Below are 5,960 nucleotides of genomic sequence, written 5' to 3' on the forward strand. Positions count from 1 at the left end.
AGAGGGTACCAGATGTAGAAGTGCCATGGACAGTAGAGGTTGGGGCTGGGTGTCGGGTGAAGACTGGGTGCAAAGAAGTCTTGTCCCCAGCACACCTCGTCCAAGATTTCTGTTGAGTCGTGTTAGGAGTGTTAAAATGATTAGGAGTGCAACTCATCTCTGAATGAACGCACTATTATCATCATTATCCACTCACACCAAAAACCTCATGGTCAGTCTTTACCCTGCCCTCTCTCACCCTCACACAATTCTGTTAGTTTTACCTCCTAAACATCTCTTGAATATATATTCTCCTCTTTATCACCACTATAACAACCTCAGGTCAAGTCTTCATAATTTCTCACCTGGCTTATTATGAGAGGCCTCTACATTAAAAATGGGTAAATGATCTGAACAGACACCTCACCAAAGAAGATAGACAATGACCAATAAACACATGAAAAGATGCTCAACATCCTTAGTCTTCAGGGAAATGAAAATTAAGACCACAATATGATACCACTTCACATCCAAATTAAAATGAAAAAACATGGATAGCACCAAATGTTGGCCAGGATGTGGAGCAATTGGAACTCCAACACGCTGCTGGGGAGAGGGTAAAAGCATGTTCTAGAAGTGTCCAGCAATTTCTTATGAATTTGACCATAAACTTGCCCTGTCTTAGCGAATCCTTTCCTAGGTATTTACCCAAGATAAATGAAAACAGATGTCTACAGGAAGCCTTGCACAAGAATGTTCGTAGCAACTTTATTTATTATAGCCAAAAACTGGAAAAAATCCAAGCATTCATTAGCAAGAGAAATGACAAACAGATTGTTGTTTATTCATACAATGGCATACATCTCAGCAATAGAAACAAATGAGCTACTGATGAATTGTGAAGACATACGGCGAGCAAAAGAATCCAGACAGTTACATCCTGTGCAGTTCCATTGATGTGAAGTTCAAGAACAGGCAAAACTACTGTGTGTGAGAGAATCAGAATGGTGGCTGCCCCTGGGAGTAGGGATTGACTAGAAAGGAGCACGGAGGAGCTAACTGGTTTTGGAATTATTTTCTATCTTGTTTGTGTCAAAACTCATAGAATCAAACACTTAGGATCTGTGCATTTTCTTGTGTTTCACTAAAAATAAAAGCATTTATACAGAATACATTTATGTTTCTATTTTTTGGTAATTTGACTCTGTGCTCAGTGAATCTTTTCAAGGTCCAGAGATGAGTTTTTCTTAGATACAGGAATTTTTATTCTATCATATATTGTTCATCCTTTTCCACGGATTCTGATCTCTTCCACAGAAAGTCCAATTACCCTGACATTTTCCACATTCTCCAGCGCTCGGTGTTTTGTCCTTTTCCCCACCTTCTGAGAGAACGCCTCCTCTGGTTCTCCACGGTACGGACGCCGATTCTTCTCCTTATTGCTTCCATGTGCAGACGCTAATTCTGAAACTTTATCTAGCATCTCTAATAATATTCTTTCAGTATGCACAGCTCCCTTTCTATTTCTCCTGCTGATGTGGAAATTAAAAACACAGGCTTTGGAATCAGACAGATCTTACTCGCCTATAGAGGCACCAGCCTATATGTATGACTTAGGGCAAGTTAATTTAATTTACTAAACCTCTTTTCCTAATCTGCAAAATGAGGATCTTAGTTATAACAACTTCATAGTGTCATTGTAACAATTTCCTGAGATACTGCTTGTACAATACTAAGTGCAGCTCTAGGCATAAGGTACTGAGTAAATCTTAGCCTCCATCAGCAGCAGCAGCAGCAGGGTATCTTCCACACTGTGTGCTTGCCTTCCTCTTGACAACCACGTTTCGGTTTCAAGCTATTAACTATTTACTTCTTAAGTGTTTTACACACTGGCTGACACGTGGTAAGCAACCAGGGAACATCTGTGGAAGAAAGAGATAAATTCGTTCCTTCACTTTTCTGTAGACTCTGATATTATACCACAGACTCACTATGTTTTTGTTGTCAGTGAAACTCAGTTAACGAACGCAAAAGCTGTTCTTGGAACAGATTTTAAAATAACGAATCAATTGCTTTAGACAGAAAAACATTGCTGCAATGTTAGCTTGACAGCTCTGGAACAATTGGCACATCAAGAATGGAAAACCAATGCAAGGTTAAATTCTCGCTCAGACATACGTTATAACAATACATTGGAATTCATGTTCACGAAACAGGAATTTGGGGGAAAACTTTGTGTCACTAAGTTATTAAAATTTTATTTATTTCTTAAAGATTTAAAAATTTATTTTCTAATTCTTGTTTTATTTTTTCTTTCATTAGATATCAAAATAAATTACTGGGGAGATGATAAAGAAAGGCCCCTTTCACTCAGTATGTTAAAGTTTAAGTAAATCCCAACCTCAAAAGGATAGGTACGTCTCAGGTTTTAATTTTCAAATTCCAATCTAAAGGTCCAACTTGGAAGTTCTCAACCTTTGTGGGCAGGAGAAATCAAGATCTCTCACCTTTGAGTTCACTCCGTCAGTTTAAGCCTTGGGCATTCATTGGCCAATTCCTTTTCATGCTCCGCACGGTTCTTTGCACCGTCATTGCCAATGCGCCCAGCACTTGGACTCCTAGACATTGTCTACCAAAGGCAAGGTTTCGGTGGAGCCAGTTGGAGCTGTCCCCGTCTCCCCCTGACCACCATAGCCGCTGTTACCAGGCAACCAAAATTAACACTGGTACTCAGGTCTCTCCACACCCCTATCACACCAGGATCTTTCTCTTCTGCAGCAGGTAACACACTCCTCATTGACGGCTTTCCCAGCACTACCTCCATCTCTGACACTTTGCCAACACACTGCTGCATCCATGTGGTCATGATCTCACCCCTCCTGTCTGTCTTCAATAGAGAGCTGAGCTGCAGGACCATTCCTGTATCTTGTGAGCTTCTTTCCATCCTCACCACCTCCCCAACAATTCAGTCTTACGTTTATAAGGAATTGCTTTTCCCCATCAGCCCAGTACAGTCCTAGCCACGTGGAGTCAGTACAGATCACCGGAGATGATTTAGGCATGGCTACTCTATGCCCTCAATAGCTCTGACCACTGTGTATATTAGTTATCTATTGCTACATAACAAATTATCCCCAAACTTAGCATCATAAAACAACAGGCACTCACTAACTCACACAATATCTGAGGGTCAGGCATCCAGGAGCAGCTTAGCTGGATGGTTCTGGCTCAAGGTCTACCATGACGTTGCAATCAAGCTATTGACAGGAGCTGTAGTTCCCGAAGATTTGACGGGGCTGGAAGTTCCACTTCCAAGCTCACTCACGTGGCTGTTGCAGGAGAATTCCATTTCTTGCCCTGTGGACCTCTCCACAGAGTGCTCATGACATAGCTTCCCCCAGAGTAAGAGACACAAGAGAAAGAGAGCACACCCAAGATGGGAGCTGCAGCATCTTTTATAATTGAATCTCACAAGCAGCCTTCCTTGACTTCTGCCATGTTCTAGTTATTAGAACTGAGTCACTAAGTCCAACCAACACTCGGGGGAAGGAGAATTAAGCTCCATCTCCTTTTTTTTTTTTTTTGCTGGGAAAGATTCACCTTGTGCTGACATCTGTTGCCAATCTTCCTCTCTGTCTCTTTTTTTTTTCCTCCCCAAAGTCCCAGTACATAGTGGTATGTTCTAGTTGTAGGTCGTTCTAGTTCTTCTATGTGGGATGCCGCCACAGCATGGCTACTGACAGACAAGTGGTGTGGATCCATATTGGGGAACCAGACCCAGGCCCCAGAAGTGGAGGGCGCAAACCTAAACCACTAGGCTATCAGGGGGGCTCTAAGTTCCATCTCTTGAAGAGAGGAATATTAAGAATTTTTGGACACGTTTTAAAAATCACCACCCTGGATTAACATCTATATCTCCTGAGGTGTACAAAAATACTGTCAAGTGAACTCATAATATGTGGGCTTTTCTTACCTTAGAATATAAGATTCCTGTAGAAAACTTCCCTCTCCTCAGAGCTGCCCCAGCCTCGGGCTGGGTTCACGGCCTTTCCATCCCTCTGATCCATTCTGGCTACTCATTAACCCAATACAGGTGGGCCCCTGACAAAGCAGAACTAATGAATTATCTCAGTCCTAAAGGGCAAGCATATGACAAAGACCTAGAAAGGGGCAGAAATGGTTTATTTCTCCAGGCAACGCAATGGATTAACTTTTCATGGACGGAGGGATTCATCACCCTGCCACAGGCTCACTGATCTGGAAAGAAAGTCAGGTCTCTTTACTATCTTGGATGAGGGTCAAGCCCAAGAGAGTCATGGTGTGTCTGAGCGTTTAAGCAATTGTATAGCGGGTCTCAGAGCTTTGCTGTGGATTAGAGTAGCTTGAGTGTTTTTGAAAAATGAGGACAATTTAAAAACACAAACCTTCCTATCTTCGCATGCTTTCTTCTTGCAAAGTGATTCTTTTCTGTTCAGTGCGCTGTGTGCCGTGTAGAATTTAGTCAGGAGCATTGACTCATGGTTTTATTAGAATGCATCCTGGGAGATGTAATATCCAGCCCGGCAGTTGCCAGAGGAAGTTAAATAGGGTTAATAAAAATAATATGGTTTAGGGGCTGCCCCATGGCATAGACGTTAGCTTCACGCACTCTCTGCTTCAGCAGCCCATGGTTCGCAGGTTCGGATCCTGGGGCATGGACCTAGCACCGCTCATCAAGCTACACTGTGGCATGTGCCCCATACATAAAATAGAGGAAGATGGGCATGCATGTTAGCTCAGCAACAATCTTCCTCAGCAAAAAGAGGGGGATTGAGGGTGGATGTTAGCTCAGGGCTAATCTTCCTCACAAAAACAGTAATAATAACATGCTTTATATGAAGTATGTTTGGGGTTGCTGTGGAACAATATTTCCCAAAGTGTGTTCCCCAGAGCACTAGTCCCATAAGTTACTCCATATGATAAAATAAACATATGAAACATGTGTGAAACATCTTCACCTAGAAAAGCGTGATATACGTGAGTATGTCAAGGCGTATGAGAACTCCTGCGGCAAAAAATCTCCTCCTTCTCCTCCGTATTATTATTAAATGCGATTTAACCCAATGTTGCCCAGATATATTTGCCTATGGAACACATTGTCTATGAAACACATGAGACTTTAAATTTTAAAAATATGCATATTTTAATCGATTTCTAACTAATTTGCATTGTTGTTAAAAAACATGATCTGTAAGATGTGGGTTTTTTTTTTAAGTTTTGAGATTTTCTTTATGGTCTGCTAGATGTTCAATTTTTGTAGATATTCCATTTGTATGTGAGAAGAATGTATATTTCCCCATTGTTGAATGCTGGGGTATCTGAACGTCAATTTAAACTGAGTTGGTTAAATAGTGTTGGACACATCTTGCATACTTGTACTAATGTTTTGTCTATTTGCTGTATCAATAATTGAGAAAGATGTGTTGAAATCTTCCACCCTGGTGAAGAATATGTCAATTTCTGCCTATAATTCTTTCAATTTTTGCTTTACGTATTGTAGCTATTTAGGATAATACAAATTTAGAATTGTTACGTCAATACACAGTAACCATTCTTATCCCCAATAATAATTTATTTTGTCTGATATTATTATAGCTGCTCCAGATTTCTTTCGTATTTCCCTTCTATCTTTAACTCTTTTACTTTCAACGTACAGAATCCTCATGCTTTAGGTGTGTTTCATTTATAGGGAACAGTAGATTTTTAGCTTACTTGAAACTGATGCTCTCTGTATTTTCAGTGGAAAGTTTAATACATTTGTATCTATTGGGATTATTATATATGAAGGCTTCTTTTTCCATCTTCATCTTCCTCTGTGCTTTGTACTTGACCTTCTAATTCTCCATTTGGTTTTTCCTTTCTGTTTGAATAAGTTGATTTGTTGTTAGTGTTGTTGCTGTTTTTCTATTGCTACTAATCATTATTATTCCATTTTCCCCTCT

The 5,960-nt window shown here is 40.5% G+C and overlaps 1 long non-coding RNA gene across 3 annotated transcripts; it reads right to left on the reverse strand.

The window, feature by feature from the left end:
• Window positions 1-722: 722 nt before the first annotated feature.
• On the reverse strand, window positions 723-4,048 carry LOC139083271 (uncharacterized). 3 transcript variants are annotated; one of them, XR_011539860.1, is made up of 3 exons: window positions 3,953-4,048; window positions 3,156-3,370; window positions 723-1,901 (listed from the first exon to the last, which is right to left on the reverse strand). It is a non-coding gene; the product is annotated as an uncharacterized lncRNA (long non-coding RNA). The 3 variants fall into 3 exon arrangements; XR_011539859.1 differs by lacking the exon at window positions 3,953-4,048 and having other exon boundaries at window positions 3,156-3,581; XR_011539861.1 differs by lacking the exons at window positions 3,156-3,370; window positions 3,953-4,048 and adding an exon at window positions 2,487-2,769.
• Between the last annotated feature and the right edge of the window lie 1,912 nt (window positions 4,049-5,960).

This window comes from Equus przewalskii, chromosome 5, assembly GCF_037783145.1.
Source record: "Equus przewalskii isolate Varuska chromosome 5, EquPr2, whole genome shotgun sequence".
NCBI lineage: Eukaryota > Metazoa > Chordata > Mammalia > Perissodactyla > Equidae > Equus > Equus przewalskii.